The sequence below is a fragment of the Rattus norvegicus genome, chromosome 9 (assembly GCF_021556685.1).
Source record: "Rattus norvegicus strain SHRSP/BbbUtx chromosome 9, alternate assembly SHRSP_T2T, whole genome shotgun sequence".
Classification (NCBI taxonomy): Eukaryota; Metazoa; Chordata; class Mammalia; order Rodentia; family Muridae; genus Rattus; species Rattus norvegicus.
The window spans coordinates 100,938,850-100,962,314 of record NC_141542.1 but is presented as its reverse complement, the minus strand read 5'-3'; the positions used below and the strand labels follow the sequence as shown (position 1 = coordinate 100,962,314).

Sequence of the window (23,465 nt, the reverse complement as noted above, 5' to 3'; positions counted from 1 at the left end):
GAAGACAGCTACAAGTGTACTTATATAATAAATAAATCTAAAAAAAAAATTAAATAAATCCTCTCTCCCTTAAATTGCTTTAAAAAAAAGAAGAACACTCCCTTACTTGTCTCTGGGCAAAAAAACATACATAGGTTTCAGAGGCACCTCTGTACCAAGTGGAGGGTCCCTTCGTGGCGGCCACCAGCTCTGGATGCTGTGGATTTATGACTACTAATGTCAATGGTACCCAGGACACGGCATACTTCAGGATAAAGTTTCAGGTGTAGAGAAGTGATAACTTTTAAACGTATTTCAATGAAAAGCTAATTTTGTAACAGATTTTTTAGACGGCTGTCCTCAGCGTAGCAGAGTCTTACTATGTAACTTTGGCTTGCCTCGAACCGATCATCCTCCAGTCTCAGCAGTCCAGTGCTGGCATTATAGGTATGTCTTAAGGGTCATCGTGACTCTTTGTACATATTTATTGCAATGTGGATGCTGGGGAGATGGCTCAGTGTGTGTGAGGCAAGGACCTGAGTTTATATCCCCAGCACGCACATAAAAAGCTGGCATGGTCTCTAGACACACACACACACACACACACACACACACACACACACACACACACACGAGCATACACCTGTAATCCCAGCCCTATGGGTGGCAGAGAGAGAATTGCTGGGGCTTCTGACTACCAGCTTAGCTAACGAATGCAGTAAAAGGCCCTGTCTCGAAGCCAGTGAGGTAGAGAATGACAGAGCCTGCTGAGCGTGTGCGCCTGTGCATATACTACAACCATTTCCCCACAACCCCTGCTCCGCTAAATAAAGCTGAAAACCTTGAAATACCAGTACCTACATTTTTTTTGTGAGGTTCATCTCACCGACGGTCTGAGTCCCCATGTTCTCTGAAGAGTGTTATTCACAACAGTCAAGATGAGCAATCAGTCTAAATGATCATTCGAGGATGGATGGTTGAAGAAGAAATGGTTATCTAGTTACAAAAGAGTATTATTCAGCCTGGAAGAGGAGATTCAGCCTCGTGAGACAATAGGAAGAACCAGGAGGACATTATTCTGGAGGAAAAAAGACGGTGGAATAAAAAAATTATCAAATCTTGAGACAGATTAGAGCAGTGCTCAAGAGAGCCTGGGGGTCTAGGAATATTGAGATGTTGGCCAAAGTGTATAAATGTTCTCTTACAAGATGGAGGAATTTGGGGGAGTAAGGTCTAGCGTGGTCTAGTGGTTCTGCCTAATTGGCTGGGAAGCATCCACAGATGCACTTGCACCCACGATGGGAAGGTGAGGCGACAGCGCGGGAAGCAGTTGGACTTGACCGTCACGTTTACAATGTGACGGAAAGCGATTCTGTCTGTGTACAGTTTTTATCTTTCAAGTATGCGTCAGTAAACCTGGGGAAAAGGAGAAAAATAATAGCCCGTGTGCCTTTCAGAAAGTAAATGAATCACATTATAGTTCTATAGCTCTAGGACGTCAAAATATCTCAAAAACACATTTGCTGAAATTAAACTCCTTCTGTGAGAATTAATGAGTAAGTCCTTAAACGATGAGAGTTGGAACGAAGCAGATAATAAGCATCATAAATAGAATTGTGGGTATCAAGACACTGCTGCTATTTTAATTATTGTCAAGAAATGTACTGAGAAAAGCAGGCTTAGAGCGCTAGAAGGCAAGAAGTCGGCTTTCTTATTTTGATGTCTTACAATGGGCCCTTCTATTCCTCCTCTGCTTTTCCCTCCTTCTCTCTCCAGGGTCTAATGTACCCCCAATTGACTGGCCTCAAACTTACTATGTAGCTGAGACTTATTTTATGATTACCTAAATTTATTTTTTAATCGATCAATCAACCAATTAATTTTTACTTAACATCCTGATCAGAGCGTCCTCTCACCTCTTCTCCCAGTCTCTCTCTCTTACACTTCCTCACCCCCATGCCAGCCTCCCTTTCTTCTCAGAGAAGGGGAGACCTCTCATGGGTATCAATCCACCATGGCATATCAAGTTGTAGAAGGACTGGGAGCATCTTCTTCTATTGAGGCTAGAGAAGGCCATCCAGTTAGGGGAAAGGGATCCAAAGGCAGGCAACAGAGTCAGAGCTTGCCCCTGCTCCTGCTATTAGAGGTCTCACATGAAGAACCAGCTGCACAACTCTTACATATATGTAGGGACCTTGGTCTGTTTCATGTATGCTAGCTGGTTGGCAGTTCAGTCTCTGTGAGTCCTCTATGGGCCCAGGTTAGTTGATGCTGTAGGTTTTCTTGTGGTGTCCTTGATCCTCTGGTTCTTTTAATCCTTCCTCCTCTTCTTCCACAAGATTCCCTGAGCTCCTCCTAATTGGTTATGGGTCCCTGCATCTGTTTTCATCCGCTGCTGGTTGAAGCCACTCAGATTCTGTCAACCAGCCCCTCCGATTCTTTACTGACTCCTGAACACACACTATAGCTGACTCTGAAACAAAGTTCAGTCAGTGTACTGGCTGGTTTTGTGTCAAGTTGACACAAACTGAAGTTACTACAGAGAAAGGAGCCTTCCTTGAGGAAAGGCCTCCATGAGATCCAGCTATAAGGCATTTTCTCAACTAGTGATCAAGGGAGGAGGACCAAGCCCATTGTGGGTTGTGCTGTCCCTGGGCTGGTAGTCTTGGGTTCTATAAGAGAGCAAGCCAGAGGAAGAAAGCCAGTAAGAAACATCCCTCCATGGCCTCTGCATTAGCTCCAGCTTACTGGCCTGTGTGAGTTCCAGCCCTGACTTCCTTTGGTGATGAACTGCAGTGTGGAAGTGTAAGCTTCATAAACCCTTTCCTCCCAGTTTGCTTCTTGGTCATGACGTTTGTGCAGGAATAGAAACCCCGACTAAGACAGCCATGTATGGTGGTGGGAATGTCTGTCACCACGTGTCTGCCCCAGGACAGGCTCTTTTTCAGGGATGGTCACTTATTCCCAGAAACACTATGAGTTTTCTAGAGATAGCACAGAAGCTAAGAAACGTGTCCAAAGTTACATAGTGAGTGACTGTCAAAATTTGGATCAGCCTAGATCTTTTTAACCAGAAGTTTTGGCCTTCTGCTATGCAAGAAAGGATTGGTGCCAGGCAGTGGCTGGGGAAGGCTGCAGTCACAACTGTGTATCTAGCCTTGGCTTTGGAATCGGCCCATCTGTAGAGAGAACAGCTACAGAGTGAAATGCATGAGCCCCCTATTCTCGTGGCAAGGAGGAATAGCCAACAGCCTTGCTGGCTTGGGACTGATGGCTCTCAACTGAGTGTGCTGTCCTGGCTGACCCAGGAGTCCAGAGAATGAGCTTCTTTCCCACGGACCCTCCTGAAGGATGCCTCTTGGTGGGACATCAGCTACAGAATTGGGAGGCGGCTGTTAGTAGAAGGTACAAATAACTGTTTCTCAAAGCCAGAAATGGCAGTTGTTTTTCTTCTCTCACTTCTAACCTGGGAGCTAAGTGCTTCCCAGGTACTGAGCTACCCAATCAGAGAAAGCTTGAGCTCTCAGAGTGTGTGGGAAAGACCACAGCCTCTAATGGAAACTCTGCCTACTGGAAGCCAGCTCACCACTGTGCCCCCTGACTCTGAGGTTCAAATTAGCACACTGGCATGGAAGGCTGAAGATCAGATTTCTGACAAACTCTGGGGGAGAGAAAGCTTTTACATTAGCTGTGAGCTAATCAGCTGAGTCCCGACCATTACTATACTGTCCATGCCTTCATCCCCTGATTCCTTTTCCCAGCTTCTTACCATCTGCTGAATAAATACTACCCTTTGTGATCAATAAAAAATGTGGCAGCAGGTGAGATGCTATTTTGGGGCCCTCTAAAAGCTCAGCTATGATTACTCTCCCTTTGCACCTTGAACTCCCAAGGCACCAGGCTGAAAAACGCTGATCCTCCCCCCCTCCCCCGACTCATGAGCTTATGAAGATGGGCTGTCCTTCCCACGGTTGATTCCTGTCTAAGCTTGCTTCTGTCACTATCGCAGACCCAGAAGGACATTTCTCAAGCCAGGTCCCCGTCACAGCACCTCTTCTAGCTTCTTAGTGGCATTTTATAATAATTCTTTTTCTTCTTTTCCTCCACATCTTTGTGTGCACACATGTGTGCCTGTGCATGTGCATGCCAGAGGTTGATGTCTGGTTGTCTTCCTCAATCAATTTCAACTTTATTTTAGGGTCTTCTCACGGAACCTGGAGCTCACCCTATTTCACTGGGCTCTCTGACCGGCATCCCTCAGGAATCCCTTATTTTCCCCCTTGCCTCATCAGAGCAGGGGATACACAGGTGTGCTGTCCCACTCTGCATTTATGTGGATGCTGAACTCAGGTCCTCATGCTTGAGTAGTGAGCGCGTTACTGATCGAGCCATTTCCCCAGCTTCCCCCGAGTCTCGGGTCTCGTTAAAACGGCCTCAGACCAGAGGCAGACCATTTGCATATTGCATGTAGCTGTGCAGTGGGCTTCCCTGCTACTATCCTCTGAGCTATCCGTCTGGTGTACTCTAAAGATCACATTGAGAGCTTAATAAAGGGTTGGCTTCACAAGCTCATTTATTCTGCGGAACAACCTGCTACGGGGTGGCTACATCCATTTTACAGATGAAGAGGGGCTGAGAATGAGGGCTTGGGGACTCAGGGCAGAACTTGACTATCAGCCTTGATTCGAACCTGAGGCTGGGTTCTGTCTAGCTGATCTCACCTCAAACTGCTCTCCACTGTCAGGGTGGGACTTCGTTTTCTATGTGAGTCTTGCAGCTTTTTTTTTTGATGCTATCATTAAGCAGATCCTGGAGCCTAGCTTTTCTTTTGAGAAACACTAACAGGAATGACCAATAGGTAGGCTGTCAGATGCTCCTCACTTCTCCTTTCTAATTGAGACAAACACACTCTGCTCCCGACTGGCTTTCTTTCTCACCAGGGCTTCTGACTTAATCACTTCCATCCTCCCTGAATGGTGGAATGCTGAATCTTAAGCTTGCTTGCTCCTACCTTGAGCACAGGGCTTGGTCAGCTGCCTAGGGGGCTGACTGCACAACACCCTTTGTCTACCCTTTGCTTGATTGCTTCCTTATGATTTCTTTGGAGCTGGGGGACTTGCCCTGAAGTTTCAGGGTCACCTCTGAAAACCCTTGAGGTTTCCTTGCTTAACATTGTGCTGATTCACTGTTGGAGAGTAAAGGATCCTCAGCGAGTATCCTAGTCCCATGCAGTCATCCTCAGCTGCCCTACACCGAGTCCATAAGACAAACTGTGAGCTGCTGACACTGGATGCAGTTTAGAATAGACTTGAGATCTGGATGAGACCGGTTTCTTTTCTTTGAAGAATTCTTTGAGAATTCTGTTTTTGGTGGGGCCCTCAGATGTCTTAGATCCCTAAGCAGGAGAAAAACAATGATTACAGAGTTTACCGTGTCCAGGGTTTAGAGAGACGCCATGGTGGTACCCCTAGGAGAGCAGTAGGAAAAATATAAAGGGTCCAGAGATCTTTACTGCTTTACCTGATCTCTCCTCTGAACACCCAGGGATGTGTTTATATTAGTTAGCGATGTAAGCAGCAGAAATGGACTCGTTAATTTAAGCAAGGAAGGACTTACTTGTCAGCCTCGTGTCCACACACAGAGAGAAGACTCACTTTGAGGAGGAGGGACCAGGGTAGTATGAGAGACCAGAAACCAGTGGCCAGCTCTCTTCTGGGCTGTCCTTGGACCAAACAGCCTTTGTCCTCCCATCACTTAATTAATGACTTGCATTAGGAAAAGCCAAATGGTCTGACTGTCATGAGCCACCATTGAGGACAGTAGATGGACATCGGTGATGGACAGTTCCACTAAGTCGGTCCTCGTTCTGGATGAAAGACAATCAGAAGAGAGCCCGTCAAGACCAACCTGTGTCCCTGCACGATGTGCTGATGTGCTCATGAGCTCAGCCTAAAGCACTTCTGTTCTCTTCGCACCAAGCTCAGGGAGTGGCCCTCAGTGTGGAAGGGGTTTAGAGACACTCAGGAGACAAATGCTGTGTGAAAGTGATGATGGACAGTGATGGACTCACCCTGGGTAGTCAGAAAAGCATGTGCTAGTGAGTGAGGGAGACTGGAGGGTGAAAGCAGAGATAGGGAGCCGGTATGGCGAGGTCTTTCTGGAGAGTTGAGAGGGGCTGAGGGGAGCTGGATTTAGTGCTGAGATGCTCATGCTTTATTGAGGCAGGATTCTACTTTTCTCCTGGGAGGGAGTGTCTGTACAGGGAGTGTGGGGCAAAGGCTGCCTGGGGCAAACGCTGATGAAGAGGAATGCACTTCCCCTGTGCAGAGCTACCCTGTTAGCGAGATCAGCAGTGTTTGCATTGTTCCCTGGGCATACAAGTCTGAGTGCAGTGCCGACCCTCCAGCTCACAGAGTCTCTTTGGTCAGAATGTGCAGCTGATAGCTGACTGTGCTTTGTGCGATATGAAGTTTACCTGGGAACTGAGCAGTGAGTTTTAGGTCATTCTTTAAGACAAGTTGTGAGAAGACAGAAAGGGGAGAATTAAGATTAATTCTCTGGGTTGGCGAGGCAGCTGGATGGTTATACGTGCTTTCTATGCAATTATGAGGATCCCAGCATCAGTAGAACGAGCTGTGTGTCTTGTGCACATCTGTAATCCCAGTTCCGCATGGGGGAGGGAAGGTTGGAAACAGGAGAATTGCCGGCCTCCAGCCTAGCGGAGGAGATGTGCGCTGCAGGTTCTGGGAGAGACTCTGCCTCAAAGGAGAAGGCAGAGGGTGACAGAGGAAGCCGCTTGAGTCCCCTTCCTGCCTTCCCCTACCCCCAATTCATGCACACACCCACATGAGCACGCACCATATGCACACAAATAAGTAAACCTTATTAAAAAGAGTCTCATCCAGGGTACATAATGTGTAACAAGCTCAGTGGTGAGAAGCAGCTTCTGGAAGGATGTTGTGGGTCATAAACATAGATCCCTCCTTGATACGATCTCAACTGCATCAAGCCTGGTACCGTTCCATGATGTCTTTAGCTAGAGTCAGTGGTGTGATGGACGCACCGTCTCCTCTGGACGGTATTCAGAGACATCATTCTGGCAGCTAAGGAGCGAATATGACAGGGATAAATATTGCACCATGGAAATGGGAAATCCTATAAACAGGGAATATTTTTCGAGAGAGCTGTCTCTCTGTATATTATAGTGCATTAGCCACTTCAAAGGGGCCTGATTGTGTGTCTGATTCCTTCCGTCTGACATAAGATAGCATATTTAATGCAGTATTGATGTACTATTTTAAGGAAGCACTGATGGGCATAAAATTGAAACGTTAAAGCCAAGGGTGGCGGTGCATGACTTTATCCAAGCACTTGGGAGGCAGAGACAGGCAGATCTCTGAGTTCTGTGCAATCTTGGTCTACATAGCAAGTTCTAGGCAGCCAGGGCTACATAGTGACACCTTGTCTAAAAACAAAATGTGTAGTTAGGTTCCTCAAAGCCTCTTTGTGATTAGCCTTTAGTACTTGCTTTTTATTTTCTTTTTCCTTTTCTTTCTTTTTCTTTTTTGTTGCGACAGGGTTGGGTTTCCCTGTGTAGCCCTGACTATTCTGGAACTTGCTCTGTAGACCAGGCTGGCCTCGAACTCAGAGAGATCTGCCTGCCTTTGAGTCCTGAGTTTGGGATTAAGGGCATGCCCCACCTCTGCCTGGTTCTTTTTTTTTTGTTGTTAGTTTTAAATGAAGTCTTACTGTGTAGCCAAGACTGGACTTGACTCATCTCACGAGCCCCCTTTCCCCCTTCCATCTCCTGAGTGCTAGGATCAATGGCATGTGATGCCATGCCCGGCCATCAATATTTACCAGTTGACTTTAAGGGGAAAAAAGACAGGAGAATAATGTTAATTGACTGTGATGGACTAAAGGCTGAGGTGAATGAAGGTGGATGGGGTAGAGTCCTTAGGCCCTCTCAGCTGCTGTGGTTGGTCAGCTTTTCTTTCTCGTTCTTTTCTGGGTGCAGTTACTGACAAGATTGTGGGCCTCAGTGACCTGTGAAGTCCAGTGAATTCAGGACCATGTGCTCGGTTTGAGAATTTCGGCCTCACAGACCCTCAGAGGTCTTTTCCCTGGGTGTGAGGAAGCCTACTGTTTCAGCAGAAGAGCGTGCAAATGAAAAGAAAATGGTTTGCAACAGAATACAGTTATTCTGGGGCAAAGTGTCTAATGCAGAGAAATGCTTCTTGGCTTTTATGGCTGTCAGGGAGGGGGACTGTGTCAGGTCACAGGTACCTGGACACATGTGTATTGTGTTTACCGTGCAGTGTCAGTTCTAAGGTGCTTTTACTATGAGATCTATTATGTCTATGCTTATGATTAGAATTCCCAGTGCAGGGCTAAAGCCTTGTAAAAAAGAATGCCCTAGAAAACTAGGCATTTTAACCCATCATCTCTGACATTTCTGAGGGGAAAATGGAATGACTACAGTGACTTTGGGCAGGTTCAGCTCTGCTCATACAAGCGGCCCACAAAAGCTCTGTACAAAGAAAGCGCTAAATACTCCATCAACCAGGCGTCACCCGGGAGGAGAGAGTGCTTTGACTTCACAAAAGTCAGTCATCCGCCCTGACTCAGTGGGTGGAGGGTTCCAAGGAGTAGAGCTAACTGAATTGAACTTGTGACCTTTCCTGAGCATCTGATGTGTGGAGCACACAGTGTGAGAGCCCAGGATGCCAAGGTTAACCTGGTCCAGTTTTTGTTTTTTTATGTGGGTTGATGAGAACGTAGCCTCAACAGATGTAAGAGTATAAACACAGGGGTGACAGCGAGGAACTTAGTGCCTCGCCAGGACCCCAAAATGGCACCCTGTGTTTTGATTTTGCTGAGATTTATATGGGTTTATATTTATAAGCACAGGAATGTGGTTTATACATGTATGTAGATACACAATCCTGGTTTGTATGTGTATACAAACACAGAGATGAGGTTTATATGTAACGCAGACATATGACAGATTTCAAGCTGTTGTCTGTTACCCGATATACAAGTTTACACTCCTTTACAACTCCCATGGGCATAAACCCATGTCATTCCATTTTATAGAAAATGCTTCTCACTCACTTCCTGGCACTTCTGTATGCAGTCACAGTAAGTTGGAAGATCTATCCATTCGCTTCCATGTTTTAATTGGAGATGAATTTTCCATGGATGCCTACAGATATCCATGCATAAACATCTTTGAATAATGTCTTTACTGTAATTTTAGGAACAGAGTTACCAGAGTGAATGACCGTGATGGCTGTGGTGGCTTTGGACACATTCTCAGGGTACATTCCTGAACTACGTTCCAATTTATACTCTGCTTTTTATAAAAAATTATTATTGTATGTCTAACTCTTTTGTCTGCTTGTATGTTAATGTGCCAAATGTATATAGCATTCACGTGTAAGACTCTCAGAGAGAATCTTCCCTCAGGAGGGAGATCCTCAAGCCCAATGACCAGACCGAGTCCACAGGCTGCAATCTGCAAGAGGATTTTTATTGATCAGGATACACAGGTATCTGTGGGCGTCCCAGTCAATTCGGAAGACTGGCGCGCCTAGCAGAACCAGGGACGGGTTTTTATAGGGCTTTGAGGAGCAGAAGCAGGCTTACAGAAGCAGATGCATGGTTACAGGGATGTGATTGGTGGAGTAAATGAGGCATACGTGTATGTTACCTATTTTGGCTATAATCATAACAGTGAGTTAGCAAAAAGTACATGGTGGTCAGGGCTTCCGGGGGGTCAGGGACTTTTTCTTTTTCCTGCCAGGTGGCCCATGGAGCAGTGCCCATAATTTAGTCTGGTTTCTGCATTTTGTTTTCTTTTCTGGTCTGTTTCGTCTAAATGATGGGTCAGCTTGTCCCACATATCTAAAAACTTACTTTTTACTTCTATAGTTGAGGGCCTTGGGCTTGTACAATTCCCTTTCTGGGAGGGGGTCTTTCACACGGAGGCCAGAAAAGGGCACTGGATCCCTGATACTGGGGTTACAGACAGTTGTGAGGCTTCATGGGTCATGTGTGTTAGGAGCAGAACCCCCAGTCCTCTGGAAGAGCAACCAGTGCTCTTAACTGTTAAGCCACCTCTCCAGCTCCTTAGAGCCATTCTTGCTATAATGATATAAATAGCTTCGTAGTTTCACAATTATGTTTTAATATTAGCACAACAGATATAAACGAGAGAGTTGAGTTATAATTTTTTCAAAAAATATGGTTTGCAGAGTCAAAAATTGGTTCTTGTAATTTCCTTCTTCCCTCTCTCCCTCCCCCTTCCTTCTTTTCTTCCTTCCTTCCTTCTGAGAGGGTATTGATGTAGCTAGGCTTGGACTTGCAGCCATTGTCATCCAGTATTAGCCTCCTGGGAGCTTGTTGTGGTTGTTTTTTTTTTAATGATTTAATTGGTTATTCCAGAACATGCTACCATGATAAACTTAGCTCTCCCCTCCATCTGTCCTAGACCTCTCCCTTGGTCTTGCTGTGTTATCCAGGCTGACCTTGGACTCCTGGGCTTACGTGACACTCCTGTCTCATCCTCCTGAGGAGTGAGACTTCTGTTTTCTTACTATCCTCTCCCTTCCAATCTCCCTTCTCCCCATCTTCCCAACTCTGTCTTCCTTTCCCTTCTTCTTTTCCTCCTCTGAGCTGGGAAGAGGGACTGCCCCCATCAGAGTGGCCTGAGCAAGTCTGTAGGGTGTTTTTTTTTTTTTTTTTTTTTTTTTTTTGGTTACTAATTGATAAAAGAGGGCCCAGGGGATTGTGGGTGATCTCATCCCTGGGAAGTGGGTCTGGGTTTTAAATTTTTAATTTAATTTATTTCCTGCGCATGAGTGTTTCGACTGCATATATGCCTCCGTGTCATGTGTGTGCTTGGTGGCCACACAGACAGATGGTTTTGAACTGCCACACATGCTCTAGGAACCAAACACACTAGAAGAATATCTAGCGCTCTTAACTACTGAACGATCTTTCCAGTTCTGGGCCTAGCCTTTGTAAAAAGGGTACTGAGTGAGCCATGGAGGGCAAGCCAGGAAGCAGCACTCCTCTATGATTTCTACTTCAAGTTCTTATCTGGAACTCGTGCCTTGACAGCCTTTAATTATGAAACTTAGCCACCTGCCTCCCTTTCCTCTCCCTCTCTCCTCTCCCTCCATTTTCTGATCTCCTGCAGTGTCTCAGGCTCACCAGAAATCGATTATGCACCCCAGGTTGTCCTCAACTTGAGGTTCTCAGACTTCTACATCCCCCCACTCCAGCTAGGATCTTGGGGTGTACCACCAAACCTGGTCTAAATACCTAACCTGTTTTATTTTTCTTTTTATTGCTAGCATTATTTGATATTAAAAACTTATTACTTGTTTATTTATTATTATTTAATAAAGAATTTAGCATGGACTTCCCAAACCCTTTCTATTGTCTCTAGCTACTGCTTATGGCAGGAAGTTTGTCTGGGTAGCGGAGGACCCTGAGTACCCAGTGTGTTTCTGGCACAGAGTAGACTTGAGCAAGCAGATGTTGGGTGGAGATGCCAGTGAAGGATGGCCAAGATTCCTGCGGAGTTTTGGTTGCTCTCTTGTCTTTATTTTCATTCCTTCAAAGAACCCGCGTGTAATGTTGCGTAACGAGCATCTGTCAGATGTTGCATCCAGCCTCTTAGCAACTCTGAGAGGACTGGCCCCGCCTTCCTCCCTGAATCAGTTCACCTGCACAATTGCCTCCATAAGCATAGTCCACACAGACAGCATCAGCAAAATACAAATGAAAGCATAGGCTTACTTAATGTGCCAGGTCTAGTACTTGGGACTCTGAATCTAACAAGCATAGTAACATATTTTTATTTGGTGTTTTAAGGGACCAGTGCTTGGTGATGCTTTTCCAGATCATGTTTTTTGAGCTACCTTAATGTTTATCACAAGTTTGTCCTGGAATGTGTATTAATCAGAGCTCTCTAGAGAAACAGAACTGACAGAATGAATATATACAGAGGGGATTTATTAGAGTGGCTCTTGGGCTATGGTCCAGCTAATCCAACAATGGCTGTCTACCAATGGAAGGTCCAAGAATACAGTAGCTGTTCAGTCTCTGAGTTTGGATGTCTCCACTGCTCTTCAGTATACACCAGGATCCAGAAGAAGTAGGTTCTAGTGCCCGTGGAAGAATTGCCTTGAGAGTGAGAGCAAGCAGGCCAAGAACAAGAGCTTCCTTCCTTTATGTCCTTTCTATAGACTGCCAGAAGAAAGTGTGGCCCAGATTAGGGGTGGGTCCCCCCACCTCAAAAGATCTGGATTTAGGGTGGGTCTTTCCACTTCAAGTGATTTAATTAAGGAAACCCCCTCACAACTGTACCCAGCTGCTTGGGTTTTAGTTAATTCCAGATGTAGCCATGTTGATAACAAGAATAGGCTTCATGGAACTCCAGCAACATCCTAGTCTTTGCTCTTTGAGACTTCTTCTTAATAGGTGGAAGAAATCCATACACGGGTGGGTTACTGGGTGAATAGCTGACATCATGTTTGCCCAGTGATGATTTTCTAAAAGGCAGAAAAGAGAGAAAGGGAGCTGCCCAAAGCTACCGATCCAGGTAACAACAGACGGAAGATTAGAATCCACATTGCCAAGTGTTGGCTCATCCTTTGGCTTTCTGCAAATAACACACAACACAGATCTCCCTACCTCTCCCCAGATAACTTGACCCAGGCTGGTTTCCTGGCAGGGGAGCCACCCTCTCTGTTCCTCAGAACCCTTCCGTGTAGTCATTTGTACCACCTGTCTTTGCACTTGGCATATCAACTTGAAATGCTCTGGTAGCTAACTCTGCATCCTAAAATGGGTCAATGGAGCGTGTATAGCAGCATGTCCATCTCTATTGCCACCGGTCCCTTGTCCTGCTCCTAGAAAACACAGATTTTGCCACGCAGATGAAAGAAGCTACAGTAGGATGTTCCATGGGCATAGGCAATATTAATTCTCCTGTGTTCATACAAGGGGACCATAAGCCAAGACTCATCTCCTGGTAATTACTAGTGGTATCCCTTTAACTCTAAAGCAACCTGGCTTGAGTAATAGATTACACTGTCAGCCTGCATCGTAGGTCCTGCAGATTGGTAGAGGAGTCTTAAGTAGCTATATAATCCACAAGCCAACTTGCACAGGATGTGTGTGGACTATTTCTAGAGCCTATAAGAGCTTCAATTTCCCAGAAGGACAGATGGAGTGGGACTACAATATCATTTGGTATAACTTCGATTTGGTCCCCTACTCACTACAGGTTAACAGTGGCAGCCGGCACCCAGGGCATCTCCGTTACTCATTACCGTCCATTGTAATACCACATAGTTTCATGTTTTTCTCTTGATCAAAGACTTCGGCTCTGATTCAGCAAGCTTGTGTCACACCCAGAGTCTGCAGTGGCACAAACACATTCTTCAGACTCTGGTTGTCACTGACACTCTCTTTCCACATTGTAGTGGAAAAGGGGACCCTTTGAGAGGATTAGAAATTCACTATACATATAGAAAGCACACACGTTTCCTTAGCATCCCTTTGTCTCTAAAGTACCAAGGTGTACAGGGCCATGATGCCACCACCATAGCCTGGGGTGACCACTGGGTTTTTGAGAACCTCTTCACATTCCATAGAACTGAAAACTAAGCTCTCTCTCCAGAAATAAAGGCATCTCTCTTACTTGGTAGATGGAAGGTGTTTTAGAAAAACAGAGTGACCATTGACTTTTGGGAAATGTGGTGGTCTGTTGGGTTGGTCCTGGGTTGTCACTAATCTACCTGAGTATCTCTGTGTGTGCTTTCTAGCTGTGTGGATGAGCTAGGCAATTGCTGACTACTTGGCCTAGGCTCCGGGGTGGTGATGGGGATGCTGTGTGTGGCTTTTAATGTGGAGGCTGGAAGGAGATCCATCCTGGGTTCTCAAGCTTGCCCTTACTGACTGAGCCATAGCCTTCCATGTGCTAATTCTAAGTTCAACACCACCTCCTCAGATAAAAAGGAACAGGGCAGCCAGGTCCAAGCCTCGAGTGGTATTTTTTTTTGTAAGTCTATATTGAGATGAGTTTTCTGAAGCCACTGACCTTGTCAAACCTTGACTTTCATGCTTAACAGGGTCTAAACCCACCCGTTTGGCTTTCTCTTCAGTATTTTAATGGATCTCTGCCACTGTGGAGGGATTGATATGCTTTGTAAAAGCCATGATCACTATCAAAGTGGCTTTCTCATTGTAGGAAAACTGATATTTCCTCTGGTGAAATAGTTTTTGAGTTACAAATGCAAATCAGTTTTGGCCTGGAGAAAAACAAAAATTTGAACTGCTGTGGCATATACCTGTAATCTTAGCACTCAGGAGATAGATCAGGAATTCAAGGTTATCCCTAGAGCTACACAGGGAATTCAAGACCACCCTGAACTACATGAGACTCTGTCTCCTTTTTCTTTTAAAAAGACTTATATATTTATTTTATGTATGTAAGTTGATGTCTTCAGACACACCAAAAGAGGGCAATGGAGCTCAATACAGACGGTTGTGAGCCACCATGTGGTGGTGGCTGGGATTTGAACTCAGGACCTCTGGAAGAGCAGTCGATGCTCTTAACCACTGAGCCACCTCTCCAGCCTGAGACTCCCCACATCCTCCCAAACAAATCCCCCAAATGACCCACTTCCACAAACAAACGCGAAAATTTAAGAAAATGTTGGTGATTTCTCTAAAAGCTACAGCAAGATGTCTTGGGCACCTTTGTCTTTGGAGAAAATGCCATCCTTTATGGAAGGAAAATTCACTTAAAGGCGAGTTTTCAGTATAATAGTTAGAATTTGAATGTACTATAGTGAACTCTATGTAATATAGAAATATAAAAAAAATCACAGGAGTCCGATCTTTTTGTTTTCTTGCAATGACTTATTTGCTTCCTTTTAAAAAAGTGTCTTGCACAAATGTGCTCTTTTTTTTTTTTTCGGTTTTTGGATGACTTCCCTCCTCTTCCTCCATTACATCTCTGCTAGCATGGGTCCTCCAGGCCCCTGGAGTTTATTGGTTGGAAGGGGGTGCGCCATATGATCAGTAGCCCAGCAGAGGGCGCTGAGCAGTAAAGGGGAGACAGACCTACTCCCTTTAGAATACTTTCCACTTTGGAAAAGAAAAATGTGAATGTCTTAGCAGATGTTTTCACGCTCTTCCTTACTGATGCTGTTTTGTTTCCTAGAGGGACGGACATGTAGGATATATTTATCTGTTTCTTTTTCCCATTTGAGGGTTGTGATCTGCATAGGTCAGGAGACTGGGAGCACTGCTCCTTATTTCTCTTGTCTAGTGGGGCTGTTTGTTTCAGAAGTCCCTGGGGATCGTAGATCTTGTCCAGATGTTAATTTGTGGAACTTGTGCAAGCATGTGGGTGTGTGACTGCGGGGGAGGGGCAAAGAGGCAGAGATCCTTCCCAAGTCCCGGCATAACTTGAACAACTGTGTGCAAAATTGTCCCCCTTTGGAAACTTTTCCTGGTGGAGCCCACTTCATTGGATCCCATAGTCCTTGGAATCCTTCCTATCTGATTTGGTTTTCTTCTCTCCCAAGTCTTAGTCATTGACTGGCTTCAACTCAGTGTCCTTATACAACTCCCATCCAACTCGACCCTCCGGCGCCATCTTGGCTCCGGCCTTCTGAGCTGTGCAGTTACTCTTCTTGTTCCATTTGGCCTTTCTTGTCCTCGATGATGTCCTGGGCAGAGTCAGCTCTGGACCTGCCTGTGAGAGCTCTGATTTCTATGTCCTCTACATCCCTTACCTTGCTTCTGAGTCTTCACTTTCACCCTCCATCACCACACTGGTCCTCCAAGTTCCAGAAGGGCACAATGCTCAAGGCTTCACCTTCTTGCATGGAGCCCCGCACCGGACCGACAACAACACTTTCCTATCTCCCCATCCTGCTTGCTGATTTAAAGCACAGGGACCGTCTTTTAAACCAAACTCCCGGCCAGTGTCTCACTTCTCTCCCCGCTTTAGACACCTTCTGCACCAGCTAGCTCAGCAGGACCACAGCTGTGAAATATCTAGGTGATGGCTATATCTGTCCCCAAAGTCAGGCTCCAGGGTTCTCTCAGAGGGGAACCACCCACCCAGACACCCAGGCCACAATGTAGGCATGGTTTACAAGATCAGCTGGGTCCTGATCCCTGCCCAGCCCTTCCTATGGCCTCAGTGGGCCATTGGTGCTACTTGGCTCCCAGTATTGACTCAGTGACACCATGTACACGTTCTTCCAAAGAAGAAATCAACTCGCCGTACAGGGCATGTGTTTCAGATACGTCTTTCTCTTCCTCTCTGTGTTGCCTATGATTGGTGATGCACTGTTAAACTGGTGTGAAATACTTTGTTTTGGAGTGAGGGGCAGGATTTTACTCTGTAGCACGGATTGCTTAGGTTGGAACTCACTATGTAGCCAAGGCTTACCCTGCACTTGTGATCTTCCTGCCTCAGCTATCCAAGTGCAGGCATTACAAAGGCGTGCCACTGCACTTGGCTGGCCTTAAATAAATCTCGATTCCAGAAGCGACTGCAGGTATTTGAAATTGCTCCACATAGGCAAACTCTATGTGGGCGTCAATAGAGGCAAGGTGTTCCTATGACAACATTTGTACAGGATCCTCATCCTGGATCAGCTGATCACAATGTTTTGCTCACTATTTATATATCTATAAATAATTTGGCACATTTCCACATTCTCCATTTCAACAAAGCTCTGGGATCCTGAGTGGGAAGGGTTTCGTCACAGTGTCACCCGAAGCACTCAGTGAGGAGGCCAAGAGCTGCCACAAGAGGCAGCTGAATAGAACTTCACAAAAGCAATCCTGAGCTCACCAGCAACCTTTTATGGTCCTTGCTTTGGTTCATTTCCGGCTCTTAAAAATAGCCACCTTAATGGAGAAAGCCTCTTGCTACCAAAGTTGATGACTTGAGTTCAATCTCTGAGTCCCACACGGTGGAAGGAGAGAGCAGATGCCCTCAGGTTGTTCTCTGACCCCCGAATGTTATGCAAGTGTGTTCCAAATCAATCAATCAATCAATCAATCAAAAATTAAAATAGACTTCTTGAGGTGTTATCAGCTATGAAGTAGGCAGGAAGAAGGTGGCTTCTTTCCCAATGTAATTTTTTTCTTTAAGTTTTCTTTTTAAATAAATGTATGCTAGTAATTTAGATTCAAATAGGGCACTGACCATTGAAGGAGGGAGCCAGAGGCCGAGTTTAGTTTGTTTGGTGTGAATATGGAAGATCCAGGGCCTCCTGAGTGCCACATGGGGCTGCCATCTGGGTGCTGCCCTGGAAGGCTGTGTCTGGGGCCCCTGGGAACCTGCACCATACCCTCTTGAAGACCCATGGGACCCTACTCAGTGAGACCCAGCTCTGAGGTTTCATGTTCTTCAAATGAGTAACCTCCCTCTCTTGGCATTTATTTTCCCCATCTGTGAAGAGGACTGGACTGCATTATCTCAGCAGCATGGTTCTGTGGGCTGTCCTGAGGAGGGCGGGACAAGCTAGCGGAAGCTTTCAGTCCTTGCTAGTGGTCTGATTTTAGTCTTTTGGCTACAGGGTGAGGGGGTTCTGGTAGATCAATGAGTCCCATACCTCATCAGATTATTGAAATAATCGGCAGAAAGTATCTATGTGTCTTCTGATTGACACTGAAGTCCCATCACTAGGGGAAATACACATTTTAGGTATCTCATCTTTTCCTGCCACACGTGTGTGCCTTGCGTGATCAAATGTGCAGATTTAGAAAGAAGATGGAATGGCATGGAGGTATTTCCACATGGATACCTTTTTAGTTTCTGTGCCATTTGCTGAAGAGAGTATTCTTTACCCATTAAGCTGACTTGGCCCACTCGATTGTGCCTATTTCTGGACTCTGTTTTACTGACTCCATCCGTCGGCTCTTAGACCAACATTTTAAGGCCTTGGCTACTCTAGACACTCTATTGGACCACAGTTTCTATCGATTGTTATTTATTTTTATTTTTTTTAACTTATTCACTTTACATCCTGCTCACTGACCCCTCCCAGTTACCCCTCCCACAATCCTTCTCCCCTCCTTCTCCTCTGAATACATGGGGGCCTCCTTGGGTATCCCCCCAACTCCGGCACATCAAGTCTCTGTGGGGCTAGGTGCATCCTCTCCCATTAAGACCAGACAAGGCAGCCCAGCTAGTAGAACATATCCCACAGACAGGCAACAGCTTTTGGGATAGCCCCCATTCCAGTTGTTCAGGCCCCACATGAAGACCAAGCAGCACATCTGTTACGTATGTGCAGGGAGGCTTAGGTCCAGCTCATGTGTGCTCTTTGGTTGGTGTGGACCACAGTTTTAAGAGGAGGATAAATCCCACGCTTGATGGGATTTTCTGTCTTTTTAAAATGGTCACATTAAGTTTTTTTTTTTAAATACATCTCTATGTTTCAGAATTAACATGCCTTTGTAGTGAGAAATAACTCCGCATATTTAGAGATTAAGAAAGAAAGAAAAAAAACTCTTGAGTAATAGCCTGTGGCAAGTTCTGGCTAATAAACAAGTGGTAACTGGCCTTGAATAGATTTTTTCCAGCGTGTATAAGGCCTTAGGGTTGTATATTTCACACACACTGCCATCCTTAAATCTCCTTTAGGTCCTGGCCTTAGGTTAAATGTTGAACAAATTAAACAGAGACGGGAGACTGCACAAGTCTGGTCACTTGGGCAGATGGGAGTTATACAGTGAAGATATTGTCAGAATTATTTCTTAAGTGCCCCAGTGTTGTTATTCTTTTTGAATAGTGGTTGCCCAGGGTCATCTTGCCCAACTGGTAGAATTATGGTCTTCCCGGATAAGAGTTCAGGAGACTTAGTGTCAGAGCAGATCTTAATGATGGTTGTGCTCCTGTGCTGTCCTCTTCAGCTGCACGTTAGGGCTTGCGTGTCTTAGGATATGGGGCGGGACCTACTGGTGGGTTGTAAGTCAAAGTTGTCTCCTTTTGTTCCGGGAATGGAAGCTAATTGGATGCCAATCTTGGTGAATAAGTATTAGCAAAAACTTTCTCAGCAAACCTAAGCTTCATCTGTGATACGGAATTCTCTTCCGTATAGTTTCTGACAAGTCTGGTTAGTATACTTGCCTTTCAGCCATATTGGAGAGGTTAAATACTACTTTACGTAGCTTAATATTTCCTAAGCAAATGTACTGATAAATCCATTACAATGTCAATTTTATTATTCCAGTCTTTCCTGCGTCACCTGGACATTTCAGAAGTGTACTTCTAAAGCCCGCGAGAAGGCCTGCTAGGATTGCATGGAGTCTATATATCATTTAGAAAAAAAATTGTCACAAACTACTGTGTTCTATCCTCTGTCATGTTTGCTTTGGTTTTGTATGATTGTTTGTAATTTATAGAAGAGAAATCCCACACAGGGAATGAACACTCTGAGAGGATAATAAACAGCGAGTTCAATTCTCTACCAGTATAAGTTGTATGGTATTTATTCCAGAATTTTTTTGTCCCATGGCAGTAAGAACATTAATTTTGCTAAAGCCACGTAGCAATTTTTGGAAGGAATGGAAACATGTAAAATACACAAATAAAGAAATGATGCTTTTCCTCACGGACAGGAGGACCCAAAGCCTCCGTGCTTGATCCAGATAACTGTGATGGTGGTGCTCAAGTCTGCTTCTCCCTGAGGCGCCGGCATGAATATTCAGCCACGTATGCGCCAGAAATAGCAACTCCCACCCCCATTTGTAGTCTGCTCATATCTGTGATGTAAATATCCCCAGAGCTGTTTTCAGGCTCCTAGGGTGGTGACCCTGCAACACAGAACACCACTGTCTACACTGTCTGTCAGAGAGCTCCAGTGGCAGGAAATGATGTCAAGAGTATGGCTGGTAAAACAGACCAAACTATCTAGGAGGAGCTAAGGTTTTAAGAATGTAATATCCGTCTTACTTTCCTATCGCTAGGACAAAGCACCATGGCCAACACAGATAACTTAGAATGAATTTAATTTGGGGCTCACAGTTGCATGGAGTCCATGGCCATCATGTGGACAAGCAGAACAGTAGTCCTGAGCTGCAGATTGAAGGAAGAAAGGCAGATGGGAAGGGGAGGGAGAGGGAGGAGGAGGGAGAGATGTTTCACTGGGAATGGTGTGGGCTTTAAAAAGTTGCATGGAGGGGTGGTTCATACTGGCCAGAGGGAAGGGGATACAAGAACACTGTGTGGCAGTAGGGGGCATTGATATGACCAGGGGTGGGGGGTTTCTTCTTTTATCTCATTAGCCCCACTTGAGAGACATGGTTCTGTTCTTCTCAGAGGGAGCCTGCCTGGCCTTGTGACTGCTAGAGGCGCAATAGCTCTCAGGGAGTAGGCCATTTCTTCTGACCTTTTTCCCTGTGTCCTCAGAGGGCTTTGAAGAGCATTGAGACCAGCGAACTTCCATTAGTAACCAGATTTGCTCTTGGACAAGCCCAGCCCCTCGTCCTGCGCTCTGTTGGCAGGTTGAGGGTTCCCTGTGCAGCAGCATGCTGGGCCCTTCCCACTTCTGTGACGATTCTGATTCACCCTGCCTTCCCCTGCTTGGCTTTCTCTCCTGTCCTTTCTGTCTCCATCTTGCACAAACTCCTTTCTCTTAGGGGAGCCCTGGTCTCCCTGGGACTTGGTTCCTCCAGCTCTTTGGTTGGGATGGGGAACACATCTGACTCAGAGGTCTGTGGGACTGAGCACTGCTGTTGGATCTGGGGACAGCAATGGCCCTCCAGGCAGGTCAGGGATCTCTCTGAGGGGGAAGATGTCGTTTTGCTTCAGTCAGAAATAAATGCTAAGTTCAAAGTGCTGAGCCAGCAGTTGGCTCTAGTAAGCCAAGCCGTGGAGAAGTTGTTGTGTGTGACCAAGAAGGTCCTCTGCCAGTCAGTGTGGCTTCGCAGCTTGGCTCTGCCCTTTTGGAGTTTGCGCTGTGACCAAATTAGTTAACCTGCCTGTGCCTCAGTTTTCTTCTCTATAAAGGTCAATTAAAAGGAAAAATATAAAATAGAGACTACGAAAGTAGTTTGATAGAAATGACCCTCAAAGTATTTGAGGTTTCAGTAAACGCATACCTGTCCCATGGACAGGACAATACTCAGCATGTGGTAAATGCTATAAAAATGCCATCATGATTAATATTTTTTCAGAGTATTTAAGGAATGACACTCTTATAGACACTGAATTGCAAATAACAGTCACAGTCTGGTACTTTAGCGCTGGCAGCTGCTGGTTCAATAGATTGTGCATAGAATACTCAAAATGGTCGCCGTGGTACTCCGAGCAGCCTTCGTTGTCTTTTCCATACTGTTTTCCCCCTGTTCACTCTTCCCTTCTCCGGTCTCTTCTTCCCTGTGAGAAAAGTAAAGCCGTTTAGACTTTCGGCATGCTGAAGTGCTGAGTTAAAAGGTCGTGGGCACTCCATCAGATTGGCACAATATCAGCACGTCTGCCCCTTTTCCTTTCTTCCTTCTCTCACCCGATACATACAGCTAATATGAAAGATTACCTCTGTGGAACCTCAGGGCCTTCATGGAAAAGGACTGTGGCCGGAAGCATGTGATGTGGGCTGAGGGACCTCACCCTGCTTGGAGGTCCCCTGCTGTGCCAGGCATTAGCTGCTTATTTCTGGGATTCTGGGGAGATCAAAGCGTTCCCAGGGAGAGCGCTAAGGCTTCTGGGGCAGCAGGGGTCTGTGGGAGGGAGAGCTGAGGCTCCTTAGGATAAGAGGAAAGGAGGGATGAGGGATGGAGGGAACAAGGGAAGGAGATTTGAATGTGTTTATCCCACGCCACCAAGAACTTGATTATGTTATCATTGGCCGCTGCCTTTGTACACACTGCCTTGTGTTGAAATAAATGAATACTCGTCCCATGGACAGGCCGATGTTGGACAGTCGCCATCTACACTGCCACCAGCTGTATTTGAGCTTGACATGAAGCCCTGCTGTTGGTCAGATTCCCTCATGACAGGGTTTAGGAGGAGTCGCCATGGCTGACTGTCACGGAGACAACTGTGGGGGAAGAAGGCTGTGCCGTGGGCCTGAAGGGCCTCCACTGACAGTGGGTCAGGTGAGGGCGGAAGAGGAGCAGTGTGAACCAGACAAGGCAGGCAGGCCTCTCTTTCCAGAGTGGAGGATGGTGTGCCGGGGTTGCCATGGTGACCACAGACTCCTTTGGGCCAGCAGCACTGTGAAGGTATCAGAGCAGAAAACATGGCAACTCCCTAGTTCCCACTCTGCCCAGACTGCGAAATGGCAGTAAATGCCACTCTCTTTTCTCCTAGAAAATGTGCTTTCTCTTTGAACTCCGTGCCATACACTCTAGGGAGAAGAGTAATTCACCAAAGCCAAGTTTTGCAGATTCAGAAGTAAAATTAGAGTCGTCTTTTGCATTCTCCACGGGCTGTGCTAATGTGTCTTTGTCCAGTAGTAAAGGATGACGTCATAGCAAGCTGTGCAGGGCTAGCAATTTATTCCCAATGGGGTCCTCATTGCGTTTTCGCTTGGGTAAACACTCCGATTGCCTGTTTTCGTGCATTTCTGTCCCGTGTGTGTGGTGTGTGTGTGTGTGTGTGTGTGTGTGTGTGTCTGTGTGTATGTGTGTGGTGTGTGTGTGTGTGTGGTGTGTGTGTGTGGTATGTGTGTGTGTGGTGTGTGGTGTGTGTGTGGTGTGTGTGGGTGTGGTGTGTGTGGTGTGTGTGTGGTGTGTGTGTGGTGTGTGTGGGTGTGGTGTGTGTGGTGTGTGTGTGGTGTGTGTGTGTGTGTCTGTGTGTATGTGGTGTGTGTGTGTCTGTGTGGTGTGTGTGTGGTGTGTATGTGGTGTGTGTGTGGTGTGTGTGTGTGGTGTGTGTGTGTGGTGTGTGTGTGTGTCTGTGTGTATGTGTGTGGTGTGTGTGTGGTGTGTGTGTGTCTGTGTGTGGTGTGTGTGGTGTGTGTGGTGTGTGTGTGGTGTGTGTGTGTGTGTGGTGTGTGTGTGGTGTGTGTGGTGTGTGTGTATGTGGTGTGTGTGTGTGGTGTGTGTGTATGTGGTGTGTGTGTGTGTGGTGTGTGTGTGTGGTGTGTATGTGTGGTGTGTGTGTGTGGTGTGTGTGTGTCTGTGTGTATGTGTGTGGTGTGTGTGTGTGGTGTGTGTGTGGTGTGTGGTGTGTGTGTGTGTGTGTGGTGTGTGTGTGGTGTGTGGTGTGTGTGTGTGTGGTGTGTGTGTGTGTGGTGTGTGTGTGTGTGGTGTGTGTGTGTGTGGTGTGTGTGTGTGGTGTGTGTGTGTGTGGTGTGTGTGTGTGGTATGTGTGTGTGTGGTGTGTGGTGTGTGTGGGTGTGGTGTGTGTGGTGTGTGTGTGGTGTGTGTGTGTGTGTCTGTGTGTATGTGGTGTGTGTGTGTGTGTGTGGTGTGTGTGTGGTGTGTATGTG

The 23,465-nt window shown here is 46.1% G+C and overlaps 1 protein-coding gene and 1 long non-coding RNA gene across 3 annotated transcripts in view; one reads left to right on the top strand and one right to left on the bottom strand.

Moving 5' to 3' along the window:
* Positions 1–23,465, top strand: part of Dner (delta/notch-like EGF repeat containing) — a 302,538-nt gene that overhangs the window by 48,426 nt on the left and 230,647 nt on the right.
* LOC134480598 (uncharacterized) lies at positions 19,506–21,709 on the bottom strand. The gene is made up of 2 exons (XR_015629201.1): positions 21,567–21,709; positions 19,506–21,409 (listed from the first exon to the last, which is right to left on the bottom strand). It is a non-coding gene; the product is annotated as an uncharacterized LOC134480598 (long non-coding RNA).